Source organism: Anas acuta, chromosome 5 (assembly GCF_963932015.1).
Source record: "Anas acuta chromosome 5, bAnaAcu1.1, whole genome shotgun sequence".
Taxonomy (NCBI): Eukaryota; Metazoa; Chordata; class Aves; order Anseriformes; family Anatidae; genus Anas; species Anas acuta.
The window spans coordinates 43,730,720-43,755,585 of NC_088983.1; the positions used below are offsets into that span (position 1 = coordinate 43,730,720).

The 24,866-nt window shown below is 37.8% G+C and overlaps 1 long non-coding RNA gene across 1 annotated transcript in view; it reads left to right on the forward strand.

Moving 5' to 3' along the window:
• Positions 1-24,866, forward strand: part of LOC137857648 (uncharacterized) — a 695,515-nt gene that overhangs the window by 661,588 nt on the left and 9,061 nt on the right. The window contains exons 3-5 of the long non-coding RNA XR_011097206.1: positions 6,225-6,321; positions 18,415-18,548; positions 19,576-19,670. This is a non-coding gene — a long non-coding RNA (uncharacterized lncRNA). The remainder of the gene's footprint in view (positions 1-6,224; positions 6,322-18,414; positions 18,549-19,575; positions 19,671-24,866) is intronic.

Consider the following 24,866-nt stretch of genomic DNA (forward strand, 5'->3'; position numbering starts at 1 on the left):
TTTGTACAACCTAGAAGCTGATTAACAGACTGCAGAGATCAAGGGAATTACTTAAATAAGAGCATATACAATAAAGTAATAATTACTCTGGAGTTTCATTATCTGATACAGAAAGGAAAAGAGAGGCTGCAGTATCTTTGTAATCATTAAAATATTAAGATAGGATCTATAAAATTTTAAAGACAGGGTCAATTTTACAGAGTAGGTTACAGAATCAAAGAATCACAGATATGTCTAGGTTGGAAGAGACCTCAAGATCATCGAGTCCAACCTCTGGCCCCATCTGGCCCCATCAACTTGCGTACATCCAAGTGCCGTAGCAGGTCACCAACCATTTCTTCATGGATAGTGCGGGCCGGATTCTGCTCCCCATCCCCTTCCACCAGTTCAGGGTACTGGGTATCCAGAGAGCAACTGGTTTTGCCGCTAAAGACTGAGGCATAGAAGGCATTAAGCACCTCCACCTTTTCCTCATCTTTCGTAACTAAGTTCCCCCCCACATCCAGTAAAGGCTGGAGATTCTCCTTAATCCTCCGTTTCGCATTGATATATTTGTAAAAACATTTTTTGTTGTCTTTGACAGCAGTCACCAGATTGAGCTCCAGATGAGCTTTGGCCTTTCTAATTTTGTCCCTTCACTGCCTCGCAACATCCTTATAGTCCTCCCGAGTGGTCCACCCTCTTTTCCAAAGATTGTAAACCCTCTTTTTTCTGCTAAGCTCAAGCCACAATTCTCTGTTCAGCCAGACCTGTCTTCTTCCCCATCGGTTCATCTTTGGGCGCGTGGGGACAGACTGCTCTTGTGCCATTATGAATTCCTTCTTGAAGAGCACCCAGCCTTCCTGGACTCCTCTGCCCTTCAGAACTGCTTCCCAAGGGACTCTACCAACCAGTTTCCTGAACACTTCAAAGTCAGTCCTCCGGAAGTCCAACACAGCAGTTTTACTGTTCCCCTTCCTGGCTTCTCCAAGAATGGAGAACTCTACCATTTCATGGTCACTCTGCCCAAGACGGTTTCCAACCACCACATATCCCACCAGTCCTTCTCTGTTTGTGAAGAGAAGGTCTAGCGGGGCACCTCCCCTGGTAGGCTCACTAGCCAGCTGTGTCGGGAAGCTATCTTCCATGCTCTCTAGAAACCTCCTAGACTGCTTTCTCTGGGCTGTGTTGTGCTTCCAGGATGTATCTGGGAAGATGAAGTCACCCACAAGAACAAGCACTGACGATTTCACAGCTTTTGTCAGCTGCCTGTAGAACTCCTCCTCAGTCTCCTCATCCTGGTTTGGTGGCCTATAACAGACCCCCACCAGGATGCTTGCCTTGTTGGCCTTCCCACTGATCCTAACCCATAGGGACCTTATCATTCCCAGCCCCAAGTTCCACTACATCAAAACTCTCTCTGATATAGAGAGCCACACCATCACCCCTTCCATGCTGCCTGTCCCTTCTGAAGAGCCTACAGCCAGACATTGCAGCACTCCAGTCATGTGAGTGGTCCCACCACGTTTCTGTGATGGCAACCAAGTCGTAGCCTGCCTGCCGTACGATGGCTTCCAGCTCCTCCTGTTTGTTACCCATGCTGCGTGCATTAGTGTAGATGCACTTCAGTTGGGCCATTGCCTTCTATCCCAGCCTTGCTGTTTTTACCCCTGGCACAGCTCTAACAAGCCTTGTTTCAGGCCCGTCCCCCTTCTCACCTAGTTTAAAGCCCTCTCAATGGGCCCGACCTGTTCCAGGCCCAGGATCTGTTTTCCCCTTAGAGATAGGGAGCTGTCTGTGGCCATCAGGCTGGGTGCCGAGTAAAGCGCCCTGTGGTCAGAAAAGACAAAATTTCTGTGTTGGCATCAGCCTCTGAGCCATGTGTTTATCAGGTGGGCTTTCTGTATCCTCTCTGTACCCCTCCCTGCCACCGTAGGGATGGATGAAAACACCACCTGTGCTCCCGCTCCATCCACTAACCGTCCCAGTCCCCTAAAGTCCCGTTTGATGGTCTTCAGGCTTCTCTCTTCAATGTCATCACTGCCAGCCTGGACTATTAAAAGAGGATAATAATCAGAGGAGTGAATCAGGTTGGGAAGCTTTCTGGCAATGTCCCTGACCCTGGCCCCAGGGAGGCAGCAGACTTCCCTACGGGTAGGGTCAGGCTGACAAATAGGTCCCTCTGTTCCCCTGAGAAGGGAGTCGCCCACAACAAACACCCTTCTTTGTGTCTTGGTGGAGGCAGTCCTGGGCGTGGAGTCAACTTCCTCGCCCTTGGCATCCTCCTGGGTAGACTTTCTACCTCTTCCTCAGCTACTGGCCTCTCAAGCTCCAGGGCCTCAAACCTGTTGCATAAGGGCACCTGGGAAGGTGGGGCCAGTGGGGGGGGGGCATCACCTGCGATGTCGAGCATGGACCTGTTTCCATTCCTCCTCAACTCCTAGGTCCCCTCCCTCTGGCCAACGGCGACAGGGCAGGGGGTCCACCCCCATCTGGGGTGTCTCACCCCAGTACCTGTCCTTCAGGCCACACAGGGAGTCGCTGCACAAGTCTGTCTCCCGCTCACACTGATATCCCTCAACCTCTCGACCTCCTCCTTGAGTTCTGCCACGAGGCAGACCAGGTCATCCACCTGCTCGCACCTCACGCACACAGTGTCTCTGCCCCCCACAGGTGGTAGCAACAGGCTCAGGCACTCCCTGCACCTGGAGACCTGAACTACCGCAGTTTTGAGCGGGCAGTCAGTCTGGGTGTGTACAGACTTCCTGGAGAGCACTGTGCCTGGTGTACAGCATTGCAGCTGAGCTAGCAGCGGTAGACTGCTGTTAGAGGAGGTGTTCATATGGGCGGGGGGGAACGCTCTGCCCTTCCTGCCTGCGCAACCTGCCACACTAACAGCCGCGCCACTCCCTTCTGACGCACCACGCCCTGATTCCCCGTCAAGGTCGTCGTGCTCCTGGTTGCTCGTGCTCCTTAGGGGCAGTATATGAACGGCCAGGGAGGGGGCGCTGCTGGCTCCGCCTATGCCTCCTTCTCACCTCGTTCACCTCCCTCGGGAGGGCTGCCAGGTCCTGGCGGCTCCTTTGAGTGGACTCGGTGCCGGAAAAATTAGCCCTGCCTGTCCGATTCCCCACTCCACTGCAGAACGTGTCTGCCCCAGAGCCAATCACCTTGGCAAGTACATTTAAAAGAGTATGTTATATTCAAATTCACCATAACACGTTATCAATGTGCATGTTCCATTCAAAATAAAAGCTCTCAGAGGTTGCATTGACCACATCTTTACCTTATGCTTGAGTTACGAGCGAGAGTTATGAGTGTCTCTGACAGTAGGACCCAAATTGTAAGATATCTTTGGTTTCCCCCTTCCCAGCAGTAATCAGGTTATGGAAAAGAACAACCTAGAGAAAGCTGGCGTTACAAAAAGCATAATCTTGGGGTTTTGGCTGCCTGGGCTCAGGGCCAGAACCAATTGCTCATGTGCTTTTCCAAAATAGTGCAAGTTCTACACTTTCCAGGTGAGAACAGCAATAAAGTACATGGTTTGCATGTACTTTACCATTTGTACACCTGGATTCCTTCATAGCAAGCAAGGTGGTGCTACAGCATAATAATTGCAACAAGTACTATCCAAATGTTAAAAATGTCTTCCAACCAAGGTCATTAAGATTCTACTTTTTGGCTCTGCACGTGTATACATGCCTTGTGTTTGTGTCCCTTACGGTCATAAGAGAGCCTGAATAGTTTAATACCCAGAGGATCACAGCTGTTTATTTTTGAGTACTGCAGCAGAGATTTAGCCTATAGCTGGAAGGGTGCGCTTTCTTGTAGAACCAAGAAACACAGTCCAGTTGTATGAAATATGAGTCCTCACTTTATCTATTGTGTTGCTTGCTAAAAAAAGTTTTGTTTCAACATATCTGCTAGAGAAATGTTGGTCAAGTCTGTTCTGGTCAGGTCTAAGATCTAGCTAGTAGTGGACTTCAATAGAAGCACCATTTAAACAATCACAAGCAATGTTGCATTTTCAATGACATGCAATAGTGTGAGCTTTTGACAATGGAAGGACATACACAATGCTACTTGAGTGTAAAAATATGTAGCAAATATGGTTATGCCTTTCTCCACAACTGGAATGATCTATTCTTTTCCACTGTCACATCATGATACTTATGTAAAAATACATATCAATGTTAAGATTGCAGGCACAGGTGCTTTACCATAAAAGCATGCAACAGTTCATGTTCTACAAATTTTAAAAAGGACTTGCCTTAGTTTGAATGTGTAAGCTGAAACATTATCTTTTAATTGAAAGAGGAATTAATTTCCTTTGTTATTATATTAGAGTATATAGCAGAACAAGGGATAAAGTATGAGCATAGATCAATAAGCAAAATTAAAGCTTTGTTCATCATAAAGAAAAAAACACATTTCAAATAAATGTTCTATCTTTTTACTATGAAGCTGACTTAGCACAATTTATTCCTGAGTTATACACAGAAATGTTGCTGTGCAGTGAACCATAGTAGCATGAAAGTCTGACCATTTTGCAGATTTATGGAATCCCAGCAGGTTTTTCTTTCTAAATTTAAACTATATGTTATACTCACAAGCAGAGTCTTAAAACAGCATTAATGCTGTGATATTAGCGTTGCCAGAAAAGCATTGATACTTTGAACCATTGCTGTTGCCTGGTGAGTCTGTCATTTCAAAACTTGAATGAAATCTAGGTAGTCTCTCAACACAAGTGTGTATCAAACTTTTAAAATCACCCACTAAAAATGTGGTAAATAAATAAATCATTTTTAAGATATTGGCATGTTATCTGAAAAGATCTGACTCCTTAACAAGCCCTTTTAATCACTTTAATTACCCCCACTCTAAGAATGATTGAATGTGCAGCATGTATAAAGGGGAAAGGTATTTGTTTGGAGACAGCATTGAATGTAAAGGTGATACTGTAATTGGCTACAGTTTTAGCTTTTCCATCATCACCCTCACACATGAAGGTCTTCAGTGTCTGACAAAGTAACAGCCACTATACTGACAGTTCACTGGATCTTCAGTGTGCTGAAACTTTGCAGAAACAGTTGTGAAGAAAAAAAAATATTCTCTGAATTATGAGGCAACTACTGATTATATATAGGAAAAATTTCCACACAATTTTGCCTATATATAGGAAAAACAATGCACACAGCATTAAAGTGAGATGAGATGGAAAAAATAAAAGTGACTTCCCATGAAGTATCTGCCAGTTGACAAAGACAGGAAATAGACTGAAAGCGTGGGGAACTTCTGGTTGACAATATACAGGTGAATGTATTTTGTTAAATAAAACTCAGATTCGTTTCAGGAACTATGGCTAAGCACAGGCTTGATTTTTGCACTAATATATTCTAATATATCACATCCTTTCTATTCCTAATCCATCTGTCTTTGGAATGCTGACAGCAAGAATTTTTATTTTTTTCTGTTTGGTAATTTTTTTCCTATTTGTATGTTTATTCTAACACAAAGAATAATGCTAATATTTTGTTTCTGAAGAACAAGAGGAAATGCAATGCAAAATACTTCAATGTTTCTTTTAAGGTCCTTCTTTTTAGCCTTCTTCCACTCTCAACCTTTCCATATTTACTGTATTTTAATATAATTTATTGTCACCAGAAACACTATTGCTACTAAGGTACCATGCATGTTTGCATTTACCATTCACAGATGTATTGTATATTGTGAGAAGCAGCTCTAGCAAAAACATCCTTGGTTCTCAAGAAAGCACACATAGGGACAAACTATTAGCAAGGCTACTATAGCTCATCTCACCTAAAACATATTCTATATGTTTTAACATGATTATGATATTTTATTTATGTAAAGCCCCTTTTAAAACTTCCAGATGAGTGTTAATCAGCTAGTACAGTGTTTCACAAGATCTTCCTGGTACAGGAAGAAATGTTTCTTTGCTGCTAGATAAAGCAGTTTATATATATATATATATATATATATATATATATATATGTATATATATATATATATATTATTCCTTAGTGATAGTGTTATGTTCCAAAGGAGCAGCTACCCCAAATATTGCTGATAAATCACAGTCTTGGGGTAAGTTGTATGGTACTATTGAGGTATTTGTAATTCATCACATCCCTTTTATGTTTACTAACTTTGATGTTAATCCATGAGTAGGATGGCCTTTGGTGAATGAAATGTATTTTTACAGCTGTTTTAAAATTGATTAGATTGCAGGCACGCCTACTGAAATCACTCAACCAACTGAAGAAACAGAATGAGATTTGGATTATAGGGTTTCAGATAATACCAAGTCCCTTGTGAAAGGTATGTTATTTCTTCTCTTTGTTCTGCTTTTGGAAAAGTATAGCTGTGGGATGGGTTTTTTTTCAACTGTATAGGTCACAGGAATTATAAAGATTTCCAAAGGAAAATCACAGTCTATGTTCTGAATAAAGCTAATCCAGAGCAGAGTGGTTTGCAGAGGTGTTTAGTGTATTATATATGATCATCATTAGTGTCCTTTCAAGGACATAGAAAAAGCTCCTTTAACTATCTGTTCAAAATAATTCAAATATTTCAGCTTTGGTTATAATATAACCATAGCATTAGATAAATAAAATTCTTACAGTGAGTCAGACTATATGGCATATTACACATCTGTTAAGGGTAAAAATCATTTTTTGCAAAGTGACAGAGTTGTTTCTTTACAGTAGAGGTTTAAAGGCTAGTGCTCTGTTAATCACATTCCTTAAGGCCAGTTCGTGCTAGTAAGAGCAAGCGAGCCAAAGCGTTTCAGCATGCATGTCTTCATCAGCTCAAGGTATAAAAAATAGTGATGCCATAGAGAAAACAAGATGACCGCAGCTGAAGAGTCTACTGTTGAGCTTGGCATTTTTCTTTCACAAACCTTTAGGCCTACTGCTTTGGTTATCTATGGATGGTTAAGGCACAGAAGTTTATTTCAAGTCAGATTCTTTTTTGTGTTAACATCACAAGGTTTTAACCCTGTCCTCCATTACATTCTCAGAAGCAAGTTAAGATCCAGTGACAAAGTCACTATCAAATAAATTGAAAGCCCTCCCACTAACTAGAATGATATATCAGTACAGCTTCCAGAAGGATCTGTCCTGTTTGTTTCAGTATTTATGTTATGGATTTGGATTATAGAATAGAAAACAGTTACCACATTTGAAGGTGACACAACTTGGGAGGAATTGCAAGCATAATGGAAAACATAATTGAATTCAGTCAGTTTTTAATGAACTGAAAAGGTGGTACTGCAAAGAGATTGCTGCTCAACAAGAACAAATGCCAAAGTTTTACATATAGGCAACAACCATCAGCTATACAGAGCATGGGAAGTATCAGGTGAGGGAGGAGTTCTGCAGAATATGATCTGAAACAGCAGATCTCATACAGTGTTTAAGGCATGTTGAATTATCCTTTTGGTCTGCTGGAAAACTCCATCCAGTCATGGCGAATGATATATCAAGAGTTATGTGCATCCGAACAGAATACAGAAAAGAAGAACTAGAAGCGAGATCTGGAAAACACAATATACGATGAGAGGTTGGAAGAAGGTATCTAAAGCAAAGAGAGAATGCAGCAAGGAGGGAATATTTTATTAACCCAGCCTATGTTAGATACAATGAGAAAGAATAGCCTAAAATTTCAGGAAAGAAAATTTAATCTAGACGTTGAAAACCAACATGTAAATGGAAAGTGTAATAACATATGGGTTGAGAACTGGCTGACTGGCTGAGCTCAGAGGGTGGTGATCAGCGGAGCAGAGTCTGGCTGGAGGTCTGTGACTAGCAGTGTTCCCCAGGGATCAGTGCTGGGTCTGGTCTAGTTCAACATCTTCATCGATGACCTTGATGAGGGAATAGTGTCTGCCCTCAGCAAGTACGCCGATGACAGGAAGCTGGAAGGAGTGGCTGACACGCCAGAAGGCTGTGCTGCCATTCAGCAAGACCTGTACCGGCTGGAGAGATGGGCAGGAAGAAACCAAATTGAGATTTAATAAGAGCAAGTGTAGAGTCCTGCACCTGGGAAGGAACAACCCAAAGTATACAGGCTGGGGGACGACCTGCTGGAGACGAGCTTTGAGGAGAAGGACGTGGGGGTCCTGTGGACGACAGGTTGACCATGAGCCAGCACTGTGCCCTTGTGACCAAGAGGGCTAATGGGATCCTGGCGTGCATTAAAAGGAGCGTGGCCAGCAGGTCAAGGGAGGTGATCCTCCCCCTCTACTCTGCCCTGGTCAGGCCTCACCTGGAGTACTGTGTCCAGTTCTGGGCTCCCTGGTACAAGAAAAACAGGGATCTCCTGGAAAGAGTCCAGCAGAGGGCCACAAAGACGATACGGGGCCTGGAGCATCTTCCCTATGAAGAAAGGCTGGGAGACCTGTGTCTGTTCAGCCTGGAGAAGACTGAGAGGGGATCTATCTCCTCAATGTATATAAATACCTGAGGGGTGGGGGACAGAAGGATGTAGCCAACCTCTTCTCAGTGGTTTGTGGGGATAGGACAAGGGGCAATGGCTGCAAGTCAGAGCACAGGAAGTTGTGCACAGACATGTGAAATAACTTCTTCACGGTGAAGGTGACGGAGCACTGGAACAGGCTGCCTAGGGAGGTTGTGGAGTCTCCTTCTCTGGAGATATTCAAGGCCTGTCTGGACGCCTACCTGGGCAGCCTGCTCTGAGGAACCTGCTTTGGCAGGGGGGTTGGACCCGATGATCTTTCGAGGTCCCTTCCAACCCCTACAGTTCTGTGATTCTGTGATATGGGTGAAGATAGCTTCAGCAGACTGTAGAATCTTCTGTAGAATCATTAGTTTCAATAACTGTAAAGGCAGGATTGGTCGCTTTGTTCATCCCAAGCTCAATATCACCCCGAAGTCAGTTATTTTTACGTGGTTTTAATCAAAGATCAATGAATTGACACAGTCTTAATCAAAAGCAAGTATTAATCCCATTTGCAGAAGTCTGATTGTCAATTTACACGTTTATATGTAACATAAAGTTCAATTTATCTTCATAAATATGAAGGTACCAATGACTGAGCATTGCTAGCAGGTGGAAAAGAGCATTTTCCTTCTTGATTTGGTAGTAATTCACCCCTGAGTATTTGAGCAGGTTATAATGGCATCTAACCATGCCCAGAAGACCCTGGCATTTTCAAAGCTGGGAAAGGAAGGCAATGGAGTGATGAAAGAAAACTTTTCACCGCTGTGTTAATATTAAGAAAACCAGAAAGAATTGGAGGGAGGGGGATTTTGAACATGAATAGCTCTCAAAGATAATCTGCTGTAAAAATAAGTATGACGGCTCTCTGACAGATTCCTTCTCATTAATACAATGTGAAGATACAGGGCTGCACATCAGCTAGAAACCCTGAAGTATGTTTTAGCTTGACAGGATGAGAAAAAATTTGGAACCTACTAAGTACTAGGTACAGGTATAAACATCTTTTCTGTACCTATTGTCTTAATACCTATGTTATTTTTTGTTTGTTTGTAAATGAATACATTTATTTCACCATTGTCTCAAGCCCAGTGAATTTCACTGTTATTCTACAATGCAAGATTTATTCCATTTCCACTATGTGCTGGAACCTGTACACAGGGATAACCAAGCATTCTAGTATTTTCCAACACATTGTTAGAGGTTTACATTGTCTCTGCTTTAACTGGAGAGTGGATAATGTGGAAGTCTGCAATGGAAAAGTTTTCATCTGTTAACAAAACAAATTGTTTGGAATGTGTCAGACCATCTTTAAATCCTTTGGTGAAGCTTTTTTGGATTAAATTTGATAAAATACAGCAGGAGTAATTCAGATACAGTTCATTCTGTTTTGCAAAAGAAAGGTAGATGGATTTTTCTATGGTCCATTCCTATTTTCCTAAGGATTATGGGTACGCCCACTGTGCAATCAAAGAAGGTGTTGCAGCATAGATAGTGACACAGATTACCTTTAATCTGGTTAACATGGACACTAAGTGCAGTGATGACAAACTTTTACAGAGTTACGTGGGGTTTCTGACATCCCGGATGCATGGTCACAGGCTCCATTATTCTAATATGGCATACTTCCCTGCTGTTTTTACCTCTGCCATCTTCTCTTTCTCTACACTCAGTGATATTTAATATATGAACCCTACTATAGACCCAGAGATCGTTTTCCATCAAGTATATTGGAAACTCCTTAATACATACCTAATTTAAATGGGACACATCTTGTCCAAAGTGGGTGTCACTTTGTGTATATCAAGCATACAGACCATATCCAACTGAATTATCGCAGATTAGTAGATTTCCATGATTAGCTGTATTGTGATTGCTGTCTCTGTGAATCTTTCCTGTCTGCAGGATGTGAAAGGAAATATGGCATAGGTTAAACTGAAATGAGAAACTGACTAATTGACTATAATATCAAGATTTACCTAGCTACTTGTAAAGGAGAACAGTTCCTTAAGGATACCCTCCTACCCCAACTAAAAAGTTACAATAAATTTGAAGAAAAATAGATCGTTTGCTAGGCCTGAGCAAATCATAGGTACTGCAGCTTATAATCATTCTTTGAATGTTTTGGTCTATGTTTTTATTTTCTGAACTATTTTAGAAATATAATTGAGAAACTAATTGATATACTTGTAAAAAATAAAAAGTCTGTCCATGTAAGAATATGGGCATTGAAAGAAATTTAAGCAGTCTTTTTATTAATAGCATACTCAATTACCATGGCTCAGCTGACATACACTTACTTCCACTGTGGTCTCTTTATTTTTAGTCCAAGGCTTTCGTTTCTTAAGCCAGACCTTTCAGCACTGAAGGAAACAACTCAATAAAACCAATTTGGATACAATACTCAGAACTGGTACTTACTGCAATATCCAGTGTTGGTGACAGGCTGTCTGGAGCCCTGCCAGTGCTGATTTAGCAGTATATGCCAGCTCAGTGAGTCAGAAACAGTTTTTACATGTGCCAGCTCAATTGTGCAAGGTTGCTCAGAAATCCCTTTCAATTTCCAGGCAGAATAATTGCTGTATTTCCAATCTACTCTCCTTCAGAGAAGGGAACAAAAGAAAGGAGAAGCATCAATAGAATGGCTTTTACTATCAAATTTGTAGCCTGCTCTGGAAGGTCACTGCTTTGAAAATATTTCTCTGTAAGTGAATATTTAGGTCATGTGATAGAGGGTGAAGCTTTCTGTCATTCAAGTATGCAAGAGAAAAAAAAAAAAACAGGAATGGAAGAGAATAAGTGCTAGGAAACAATAGCAATAAAGGCTAAAGAGTCGCTTGCTTAGGAAAAAAAAAATAGCAAAAATTTAGGAATGTACATGTGTAGTTCTATGTAAATTTAGCCCACGCTTCATATCTCAGAGAAAAGGTGAAAGATGGAAAACTAGTGTGATTTTTTTAACATTTGTAATGAAATGAACTAGTAACAGTGTAGTTGTTGGGATACTGCTTTCTTGTGAGTACAGAATGACTTTGTAGAAAACTCCAGGTTCAGTCCAATTCCCTTACAGTTCTTCTGTTCAGCTCACTATGAAATATGAAAACACCATTTTTATGAAACAAGCCAAAATAGCTATTCATCATTTGCCCAGGACACCATCATTACTGACTGGTTTCTTAAAAAGCAAATTGTAATTTAGTTTTTATGGAAACCAGAACCCACCTGGAATAGGTTTATGTTGCTTGACTTAAAAACAGTAATAAAACTGGATATAAGGATAAAATCTACATTATAATAGTCACTGAAATCAGTAGCCGTCTCTTACTGAGTACCTATGACAAGATTGGTCCAACAAAGAAAAGTTGCCTTCTACTCAAATTTCCACATAAGGAAATTACAACCTCGGTAAGAGGAACAATGTAGTTTGAATGCTCAAACCCATGCTCCCTACCCCGAAACCTAGTTACCATAGCTGGTATAGCTGATGGGAAAAGGAAATTCTTCATTCCTAGGCTTTGAACGAATAACCTACATGCTCAATAACACTTATTTTTTTCCTAGGAGATGAAGTATTTATTGCACTCCCATATGACTCCTAATTCCAATTGGTTTCACGAGTCAGATAACTTCCTGCTATCTTTAACCTCTAAAAATCCCTCTCAGAATTTGTTTCAATTTTTTTTTGCCTGCTTCCACCACTAGCTCACCTTTACATGATATTATGTGATACTTGCTTTTGTTATTACCCTGATCTTTCATTTACACAACGGTTCCTTTCCATGTTGTCTTGGTCTAGTCAAAGCAAATAGTTTTCTTAAAGATGTTACATTTAAAGAAAGAAAAAAAAAGTGACAAGATAAATCAAGAAGGTAACTCTGATAAACTTTTCATCATCAGCTTCTAACTACCTTTGGTCCAGTTGTGTCGTTTGCTGATTATCTGTGCTATGACAGCAGAGGCATCTGTTTTAGCTTCCAGGTTTAGTTTGCGTATGCAATTGGGATGACCATATTCACACAGATGTGCACTGTATGGAGATCCAGCTTTCAGAACTCTGCAGTTCTGAAAGAACTGCACTGGGCGTGTCTTTTGTCTTTTTTTCCCCCTTACTGTAACTCCGGTCGATGTTTTTGCCGCCTAAATGCCATAGATTACATTTGCTTGTGATATAACTTATGTCATTCTACTATATTTCACATTAACCTAGCTAGTCCACCCCATCAGTAGTTTAATCTGGTGAGGGATGTCAAAGGCAACACAAAGGCCTTCTATAAGTATCCAAGTGGCAAAAAGAAGACTGGGAAAATGTGAGCCTGCTGCTGAATATGGTAGGAGCATCCAAATTTCTAAAGACTTAACACCATAACTTGCCATAACTTATAATTACCATAAGGTACTTGTAATCCATATAGTCTATAATCCCTTTAGAAATTCCAGGTCATGATTGTCTGAGTTGTCTTTAGAGCACAGGAGGAAACAGCTACTGTTGTTTATCATCGGGTTTTGAAACTCTATTTATATCTGCTCATGTTAGCATGCTTAACAAATTTTCCACTGTTTTGGCCTTTAAGTAGATTCATCTGACTACTTTATTAAAAGTAAACCGTCTTCCATACCTTTAGTTCTCAGAAACATCACTTTCTCCCCCATACACACATGTACCAGTACATAGTAAAGAAAAATTAAATGCACATACCACAATTAAAAAAAAAAAAAAAAACAACTTTGCATGAACACCAATTTATTAGTACAGAAACTTGCTTGGGTGGATTGTATATTTACATTCCACCTTCAGCTTTTGTTTTGTGTTTCCTTTTATTATTACTTCTCTTGGTTTTTTATATTTCCTCAATGGTTAGAAAACAAAGAAAATACCGTATTGTTCTGAATATCATGCACTGTAAAGTAGAAGCAACTGTATGTACTTAAACAGTATATGAGTATACTTCTTTATGATGAAAATAAATACAAATACAAGTTAAGAATATGACTGATAAAATAGCAAAGTATGTGACCCCTGGTGGTAATCAGATAATCTTGCAGCTCTTCTTGTCTAGTTTCTGTGGCTCTCAGGCATCTGACTGCAAAATCTGTATAACAGGCTGAGTAAAACAAAATATATCACTGTCTTAAATTCAACGGTCAAAGAAATTTGCTTTATAAATCCATTCAGAGGGAAAGCTCTTTTACACTGCTTCTCCCAAACTTTTCTAATTCATTGGTATACTATCAATATTCACCTGTGTCCCCCAATCTCATTCCCTTAGTACAGCACAAATAGAGTCTAATATTTTCTCCCATTCCTAAGAAAGGCAAATCCATTGATATCCTAGGTAACTTCGCTGCCCTTGAATTTGAGTCATCGAACCAAACACTCAAAAGGTTTGGCAATGTACTTTTGTAAATTAATCTATAATGCTTAACATTGAATTATATCATTTCTTTAGTGTCATTTTATGATATGTACTTTAAAATTTGGGTAAATAAAAATAATAATAATACCAAGGATGAATCAATTTTAGTAAAGAAAACCTGTTAGAACTCAGTAACAGCATAAAAATACACATAGTTCCTAAAACCTTATCCTCATTATCTGTCTTTATCCAGAAATCATCAGTTGTGGGTGTTCTGATAAGCTAATTATGAGCACTACATAAAATGTATAAAGTCATTTGTTGTATTCCCAATATCAATCCTATATCCAATATCAAGCAGGCTTCTGCAGCTAGGGCCTAGCTTATACTATTCTAATCACTTGAAACACTGAAAAACAGTTTCTTCTATTTGCTTCTAGACATTATTTACCTTCTACAGTCCTCCAAAAGGAAATACTCAAGAGTTCTTAACACCTGATGAGGTGCTTATAATAATCACTTACACGATAAAATTAAAGAGATTTTTTAAATACTGACCCCACTTCCTCCTAAATATGATTCACAATAAAAACTGAAATAAAGAAATGACATTATCTTTGTTAATGGAAACAAGCCATTTTAACGTAATCATCAAGGACTATATAGGTTCGTTTTAAATTTTGGTATATTTTAAAATGTGACAAAGTCAGTGAAAGTAGGAATTGTTAAACCAACACTGGGTGGGGGTTTTAACCTGTTCAGTTTGCCCTTTGTATTGCAAAACATCTGCCTGGTAAGATGCTTACAAAAACTGTAAGTCCAAAAAATGTTAGAAAATATAATATCACCTGTACCGTTAAGTAGAAAACCTGCGTAAAAGCTGAATTTGCAGTGTCCATGTAATCCGTTTTCTATAGGTTTGGTTGTTCATATAGACACATTCTCACATTCCAAAATATGGTTCATAACAGACCTTAAACTTCACATAGAGAAATGTAGCCACCTGAGAAAACTAGTAGGTGTCACTGCAATATATTGCATTATGTAATGATATTGCAAGGAGAATGTCATAGTGACATATTATGCCAGACAAATTTTGATCTTGTTTGTGGTCAGGCAACCTGTACAGATCATCTACTTTGCTATGCAAATACGTAATGGGGACAGTTAGAAGAATGGAAACAAACTCCTCTTGGCAAGGCAAAAACTTTGCACAAAAGAGATCAACAATTTAGACTTCATTTGTAAATAATACATATCTTCACCCATGCATATTTGCATACTCAAAGGAAGGGAACACCGAACTTGAGCTTTAACAGACATAACCTGAAAGTCAAAGTAACCAGTGTGGTCTTCACCAAAAAGACTGTTAATCAGAGTCTGTCATCTTTTCAGCTACTGAACTAAATCTTATTACTGATGAAATGTCACAACACATTTATGCGGAGTTGCTAAGGAAAGCGAATGTGTTGGTCAAATGACTTTTGACATAAAATATCTATCTTTCTGCAATAGCAGCTTTGAACTGACTGACATAAAAGGGAAGGTTTGAACAGCCCTAGATAATATGCTGGTTAGCAAATGCCGTACCAGGCACAGTGTGTCAATTATGTGGTCTATGTGGGTAGCAGTTCCTTATGATATTTGTCTGTGTGTGTGTAATTTTAACAAATTTTAAAAATAAATAAATAAGTGAGAATGTAGAATTGGTTCTGTGGTTTGATAGTGATGGATCACTAAATTTCCAAGACAGAATGTATCTGTTTATCTCAAGATCTTTCATTTTACCTGTATATAATGTACAGCTCCTTTTGATATTTGAAATGGTATATTTCATTAATCTAAAATAATTACTGTAAGTAAGAAGTAACTTAAAGGAAGATCAGGTCCTTCTTCTAGAATTGTTTTGACAGCTAATACAACTCATGCTGAGTTGCTTAGAAATCTAATGCTCAACTCCTGATACTTATTAAAGGTCTTTCATACTAAAGTTAAGAATTTTATTATGCATTTTGCTTTTAGGGCATGTTTACTACTTAGTTCTCTTCATTCTTTGGCAAAAACAACAAAAATTTAATTGTGGCTACTTCTCTATGTCCTTGGAAAGAAAAGTTTCCCTTGATTATTGCAGAAATCAGAATAGAGAAATTTGATTGACTTAATAATCCTGCTTCATGGAGTAGTAGGTTTTGTTTTTGAAGATTCTTTCATTTTAATAGAAAATATATCATAACGCTTAATGAACCTTAAAATGTTATTTGGCAGTTAAAACACATCAGTGTGTATTTATACTTTTCATCAGACTACTACTTTGTAAATGCTCATCGGTTACATGCCAATAAGGACAGAGAAATGCATTATAATTAATAAAAGACTGATAAAATGTTCACTATATTTAAAGATTTCTTTCATTTATCATTTTCCCTGATCAGATCAAATGGAGTGATTAAATCTTTTACTGCACTTGGGAGTAGGCAGCATCATGAAACCTACACTGAACAGAAGATCACAGATCTTATCCTATCTTACCCAGATCCTATTCTGGCTTGCAACCGGTTTGATCTATTCTTTTCACATAATCCCTCTCTTAATTTGTCTTCTTTATTAATTTCTCTGCTGGGAAGATGCATATTTATGGAATCTCAGATATTAGTGAATCCTACCATCCCAACCTAAACATGAGATAATCATATAGCTGGAAGAAGTGGCTCAAACAGAATTTTATTAGACCTTCAGTATTCATCTTATTTGAGATTTATCTATTCTTTCTGATCACCCAACACCCCCACAGATCTTTTTGCCTTCAGTTGCTGCCTGGAGTTTTCCCATGCCTAAATCCCTTCTTGAAGTAAAATTAATTGAAGAGTGGAATAAATCCAGTAACTGAACTTGGAGGATACAAAAACATAGTCCAATGAACTTAATATTATTCCCAAAACTAGGGAGTATGACACAAGGTGGCCTTTGTCCTGTAGAAAGAATAGATACGCAGAGTAGAGATGGGGACAAATAAAAATGAGTTCCAGAGTATGCTTGAGAGAGAGCACTGTGTTTGGAAAGCTTTGGCAATTTCTTTGTCATCTGGTATCTTCTTTGAAAGATATGTTTAAAAGACATAACTATGTTATGTCACTCTTCAGAGATAAGAGCACTGAGTTTGTGTGAGTGATTCTTGTATTGTCACTTTGGGGCAACTCTCAGTAAGTCATAGAATCATTCAGGTGGTAAACTATCTCCAAGATCATCTAGTCCAACTTCTATATTTTGGGGTGTATAAATTCAGGTATATCTTTTTTTTCTCATCATTATTTGTTATACTTACATGATGCTCTAGATATCTATATAAACACTCTTTAACTGAAAGCTACTAGGAAAAAAAAAGTGTAAATAGCCTTACATAGAATTGCTAGGGTTTGGATATAGAAATGTTCTCAGAAAAGTGAGTTGCTATAAAGTGTCAAACACAATGTTCTTTCCAGATTTTCCAGCAGTAGCAGTTTGGTTCTGTCCTTTCTAATGCATCTGTTTTAAGATGTTGGAGCGTATTCTCTCCCTTTTCCCCCGCTACTCAGAAAGCAAGATCCTGTTCCTACTGATTACACTAACATAGGATATTCCTACAGATCAAAAGGAAAAGAGAATCTGCTTAAGAGATTTTGCAGTCAACAAAAGATCATGAGGCTTTTGGCTATTTGCAGGCTTGCTTTGTCAGTTTGAGTAAGTGAAAGTTAAGCACTGAATATCATCATTCAGATCTCATAGCCATAAATTGGGCAAATTACTTAGAATTTGTAAATAGACATCCCTCAGATGTTTCTCAGATTTTCTGTAAGAAACTTCATGCTTCCATTTCAGCACTCCATCCTTTCCCATCCAATACTAACGTCACGAAGGTTTATGAAAACAGTTCTCCTGCATCATTCCACAGTATTTTGTGTGTAGTCCACAAGATACCTTTTAATTCAGTCTGCAGTAAATCCAGAGGAAGAGTCCAGATTCTCATCTACAAATCAATAAATCAGAGGACTATATGACAGGAGAAGAAAACACATGTAACCTACTGTTTTCAGGTTGCTTAGATGTTGTGAGACTGGTGCACCAGCACCTCCCTGTTGCTGATTAGATTTTGGTGAAGTAATTTGAGTAAGGTAAAGTAATTACGTCTGTAAGTCCTTGGCTGGGCAAATATGTGATAGATTGTCTGTATGAATGGTAAAATAATGCTGGTATATGACAGTAGAAAATGAGCACTCATTTATCAGTTTACAGTAGACCTAGCTACAGATATGAAAGCAATAGAATAATGTTCCTGACACAGCTGAAATTCAAGGTTTAATTTTCATGATGAAATTTGAAGCTGGTGTAAAGAATGTTTGAAAAAATATATATTAGAATGAACAGAATGAACACACAAGGAATTTTCAAGAAAGATGCCACCTTTATTACTCGAAAGACTATATTGCATTACATCATAATTAATGTTTTTATCTGTTCAACTGAAATGTGTGAACCTTCATGGGAAAAAATGTATAAATTTTATATTAAACTTGTATGAAATCTTTCCATATTTACCCTTAATATATTTTTTCTTTTACAGACATATATCTGTCAAGCTCATGATTACTAAATGTGATTCTGTCACATTTAAAAAAATGTATCTGTGACAAAGATGAGATGACTGTGAACGAGGCCAATGACACTGAGCTACAGCAGGACAGAATAAAGCAGAAGGTTTGATAATGAGAGATTACACTTTCCAGCTATTCTTGAAGACCAGAGGGAGGGAATTATTTGGTTTATGCTGGCAGCAATTTCCCTAAGCCATGTGAGATGGCATACCTCAAGCTGTTGCAAATGTAGGCAGAACAACCACAGGCCATGGCTCTTGGTTGGATCTAGATTCCCTGGGGCATAGAATATATTGAAAAGGCTCCTAAATAGGGGCTGATCACTTAATTTGACTGTTTGAATGGAAGTCCCACATATTCTTCAATCACTAACACTTGTTCACATCTCCCTTGAAGCTTAATAATCACTTCTGATTTTTTTTTTTTTAAATTAGATTAGCTGCTCATGGTTACAGTTTTACAACTGTAACATATCAAATGTGTTAAGCAGTACTTACGCACTGTCCCCTTTTCTGGGTTCTGTAAAGCTGCAATGAACAAAGATTATTGAGTTCCTGCTGTGTTTAAGTTTCCTACAGGTCAGTTTTAATAAACTGTTTGTTTGTTCAGAAATGCACAGTAGCCACATTAATCCTCAACCCTTGAAAACTTAAAAGTTAAACCAAGCTTTCCCCCCCAAAAACCATTCGAAAACAGAAATATATTAGTATTCATTTGTACATATTTAAATAGCCCACAATTTATCCCTTTTCTGTAAGGAAATTGTGATTAATTGCAATGGTTAAAGATTGTGTTGCACATTTTTCTGAAGCGACAGTACTTATAGCCTTTTGTCCTTTATAATGTCACCACAAGAAAAAATCATCCAAGATTTTCAGTCTTAGTGAACAAGAAACACCTTCGTCTTTATCAAAATACAAAAAAACATGTATTCTTATGTAAATTCTATGTCAGACATATAAATGACCCTTTTTGTCATTCCTCTACAGGAGTTGATTGATTCATGCTACTCTAAAATGTACATACAAATCACAGTGCTAAGAAAATTTTCTTTTCATGATGTCAAATAATGTAAACTTTATTATAAAATACTTCACAATTACTTATATTGTATTTCAATTTAAATCCAGCCAGGTATTCTGTAAGGATAATATGCCTTAGACAGAAGAAAGGCACTTATATGGAAAAATGTACTGACTTTATCCAACTAATTATGTTTAGATAGGTAAGAACGTTAATATGTGTATGTGTGTCTGCTTGTGTGTGTATTGTACAAACCATTTGTAATTGCCATAAAGATTAGTTACCTAATTAGTTGCTACTGTATATTATTTTTAAAAGATCCAGATAGAAGATACATTGGCAAACATTCAGACCATCTTTATGCTATTACATCTAATTGTAAACATCAACACATTTAATTATCATGTAAGCATGAACAATTATGTCACTACTTTGTAAACATACATGAAAGGTTATGCATCACTGCCATATATTATAAAATATTATTAATATAATGAAAGACAACCATACTAAACTTCTTCCCCAGTCTTTTGTTAACTCATTTCAGAAAGCCACAGTAATGAGGATACTGTGATTCTGCTTTAGAATATGGAATATCAATTCCATATGAAAAATTGATAGGTTTCTCAATTTTTCCTTTAATATTTTGTTGAAATTACTTATAAAAGATTGTAAACCCTTGACAATGTGAAGTCACGTACATTCCACACACACAAAAAAAAGCACAAATAAACAAACAAAAACCTCACACGGTTAAGGGGAGAAAATAATCTAGGATCATAGAAGCTTCTTTGTGCTCCTACACATGAAAGACACTGATTTTAGAAAATGCTGACTAATGCATTACTATTTTAATATTCAATTTTGAATATTCATTTTTTATTTTTACTATTTTCAATTTATTCAATATATATTCAAATATATTCATTTTTATTTTTACTACTTTAATATTCAAATTTAATATTCAGTTTTGATTTTAATATTCAATTTTGATTTGCACTTAAATTTGCTAAGTTTTTAAACTCTGGACTGACATTCTCATGTCAGATGTTGGATGATAAATATTGCTTAAGGATTTTCTAGTATTTTAAAACTCTCACAGCATTTCACATGAAATTCTTAGACCATGAATGCTTTGGAGCAGAAACCTGAATTTTGTCCACTGAGTTTTGTCCAGCCAAATACAACCAAGTTATGAATTTGTAGATACTACGGTTCATCTCACGTTAGTGGATATCACGTTCTAGTTCTTAGTAAGAACCCTTTAGAACTGGGCAATATAATTTCCTGAACACGAGGCATGTTTCAACTTAATACTGCACAACACTGAACATTAGGCATGCTTCAATTCTACCTAGCAGCTGGTAGGCCCATACGGTCTGATGAACTCCTGTTTACAAAGACTAAGTCAAATATAAAAATTGTTAGGCATGTTAGTGTCGAACTGCATCTATTCTAATAAGCCTGCTAAGACCACAGGCTCATTAGCTACAGGGCAGCAATCTACTGACATAACTATACTATTTCCTCCTTAATTACTCCAGAATTTTTCTGTTGTGAAAAAATACCTATGAAACATGCTGTGAAAACGGCTGTAACATCAGCTGAAGGAAATAGTCCACTACTTACCAGCCAACTACTTTTCCATATATATCACCTAAGTTCTGTGCTGGTAGTTACACACAAGACACAACATGGTTACAATGCAGATAATTTTTTCTATATGTCTTCTGAAAAACAAACAAACAAAACAAAACCAAAAAAAAAATGTACCAACTGCAAAGCAAGAATGTTAATTTTGTAAGTTAGAAACTCAGAGTTCAGGAAACTCAAGAACTGAGGTTAATTCAGTAAAGTCAGTTCAGTACTCATGCATAACTTTTAAGGCATAGTCCTTATTTACCTGTTCTTTGTAGAATTTTTTCACATTTGCCTAATTGAATACATTACACTATGTTCTAGGAGTATATCGAGGATAAACTGTGAAAAAGAATAAATTACCAAAAGAAAACTGATTCATCCATCACATAACTAGGACCAAAAGAAAATTGATTTATCTATCATGTAACTAGGAAAGTCTGTAGGAACAGAATATGTCTGCAAATTGTAGGTGAAGAATGAGGAATTTGAATTGTGACAGTGAGAACTGAATCTACCACAAAGTTGTAATGTGATGGTAATCGAGACACTTAAACCAAATTTCACATATGGCTCCTAATGGCTGCTAAAAATGGCCACATTTTCTGGGTACCTATTTGAGTCATCCTTGGCAGATACATAGAAGTGCCAAATGATCACAGCTGTGACTGAAATGAGTTGGATCTGTGCTTGTTATTTAAAGCGTTCTGAAAAATGAGGCCCAAACTCTTTCAAATTAGTGAACACATTAGTGTTCACTAACTATTCATGAACACACGATCATTTTAATTTCTTTCAAAACTTTAATTTCTTATATAGACTTCCTTAGTACTGACAAAATTATTTTGCAACTTCTTGTCTTTTTAATCACCTTTGTAGCTTTAGCATGGATTTTTTCATTGTTTTGTCACAGCTTTCATAGGTATAGTTCAAGGCCCAAACTCATGACTTCTGTCCTACCAAAGCATTTATGCCTAGTGTCAAATTCAAAAATGACATTAATGCTTGCAATGCCATTTTCAGTTGCAATAAACCAATTTAGCCTCTGAATGAATTTAGCATTGTAATGTTAGACTGACTGTAAACCTTATGTTGTTAAATGAAGTTTCAGATGGGCATAGGAGACACTACTTCCATTGCATCATCTGGGAAGTTCACTTCCTTGACTGTTTCTGCTGTTCCTACACCCACTGGAAATGCAGAGTGTCTTCACCATTTTCAGAAACTTATAAACAGCACCATGCAAGGACATATGTTGAAGATTGAGCATACATCAAAGATTTCAATTTCTGACCTCTGGGCTACTTCCAAGCTAGCTTTCATCTGAGCTGTTTTGTTTTTTGTTTTTTTTTATTAATTAAATTAACTGACAGTTTATTTCCTGTGGTAACAAGATCATATTTATAGACAGGATATATTGAGATCTATTTCTTTTATGCTTTTGGTTTCTACTTTGCAACAACAGTGTTTTAGTAGGAAAACTTGGCTATTTCTAGCTAGTAGAAGAAACTAGCCTGGGAGGATCACAAAATCACAGAATGGCTGAGGTGGGAAGGGACTTTCTGAGATCATTTAGTCCCACTCCTTCCTCAAGCTGGGTGAGCTAGAGCAGGTTTCACAGGACTGTATCCAGCCATGTGTTGATTATGTCCACAAACTGAGACTCCACAACTCTACCATACTTACATGCCGATATTCAAATTAGTTTATATTTATTTCTACATTTTGTTTCCTTCTTGAATTTCCTAAAAATTCTCCCTGCTAAATAATTATACCATTAGAACATAGCTGGGATAAATATTCATCAGCATTCATCAACCTCTAACCTACTTCTAGGACAACTGCTTTCTTAAATTGAATGCAAATTAAATACAGTACCTTCCATATATGATAAACCTAAACTAATATCAAATAATAGAAGGAGCAGGTTAAAAATATGTAGGGTGAAAGTCACAGTGAATTTGACTGTGAATTCAGTCCTTGTTTTTACAGCTCTTTGTCCGCTATACAGATTTAAACTATAAAGTCTGCATTTTCTACTCTGAGGTGCTGATCATGCGTAAAGTTAATAGATTTTATCTCTGCTGAATTCAGAAGCATTCAAGTTTTCCATTGTTAATCAGGGAATAGGTTGTTCCACCATTGCAGAAGAGATGGTGTTTATGCTCTGAGAATCAATGTTTTCTGCAATTTTGTTGAATATCATCTGTTCTTCCGGAAAATCTAACTTTTGATCACTTGCAATGTGTGACCACTTATAAATTGATAATATTCTTGTTAGCATGAAGGGCTTCCACTTACTATGTATTTTCAAGTCTAATATATTTTCTAAGTTGTAACTGGGGAACCTATTTGACCTCTTCTGTTACTGTTCTAGTCAGCTTTCCTGGAGGGTAACTCTTTTGTTACTGTTTACTATCTTTTCCTCCAGAACACATTAAATCTTAGTAATAAAGTATGTGTAATAAAGTATGAGATTTACTCCCTGTAAATCTCAGAATTATGGATTCTACTGAAATATTGTGAAACATATTGCAACAGTTTAGTAGAGAGATGGAGAGAAAGAAAAGATAATAAAGTGTAACTCACACAGGTAACCTCCATGCATACAAAATTCATCATTGCCTTTATAACCATATGTTCAAACTTTTCAGTCAGCAAGAGGACAGGGAGTGTGCATGTGTAAAGTGTAGGAGTATGCTGAGGTATGGACTTAATAATAAAGGAAGGTAAGTTTACAAACCAAAGGAAAATCTTTGATCTTGGAAGGGATTGTAGGAAAGGAGAGAGAGAAGAATAGTACCCTGAGTGTCAAGTGATGTAAGTTTCAGTGTTGAAATGTTGGTCCTGAGTGCTAAATGATCAAAAAGGAGGAAAAGGAAATCATAGCATGAAAAGAGAGAGTATTTCTGAAGGGAAAGCTTAAGTTCTGTTCTCTCAGCTAGAGGTCTTAAGCTAATGAGCAGAAAATTATGGGAGATTCTGAGTTAGGGATGTTTGAGTTGTGTTGTCAAAACTGAGCACAAAAAAAGCAAAATCATGCACAGAATTGGTGGCATGCATGTTGACATGCACATGTTGAGGACAAGACTTGAGCTAGATTTGAATGAATGAGATTGAGAGTGGAGACAGGGAAGAGGTGACACAGTGATAAAAATTTATCCCAACCTGTCCTTACTACACAGTGTCCCAGTTTTCTATTTTAGCAGTGAAAGTGAGATGAAGATTGCCCTTTTTTTTCTTTTTTTCTTTTTTTCTTCAAATTCCTGGCCAGCTTCCTTTTCCCTGTGCCAGAATGTTTCCCTGAGAACCCCGAACACAACACCCCAGTTTTTCACTTTAAAAATATGATCAGTCTGCCAAGAGATGGAAAGAGTCTGCAGATTGCTACTGACTTACCAGTTATTTTGGCATCATTTTCCACATGACCTATCTTGGGAGATATTTTAACTCACATTATGAGTGATGCTTCCAAATGGAAACCTCTGTTTTTAATGGTTAGTTTTGCAGCACCAAGCACTCTACTGATTTTGATCTGATTTGTAGAACTAACATTTGCTCTAATGCTTTCCATATTTGTTATCTTTGCTTTCAGCTATAAAAGTGTAAATATACTAGTATTCAGTTAAGTGCCTGAAGTACAATTTATTCTGAAATTTTGTTGACCATATTGTAAGGGACAATAGAGGTTCAAAACATACACCTCCTTTCTAGAAAGTGGTTAGCCTTTCAATAAGCTGAATGAATGTTTAGTGTACCT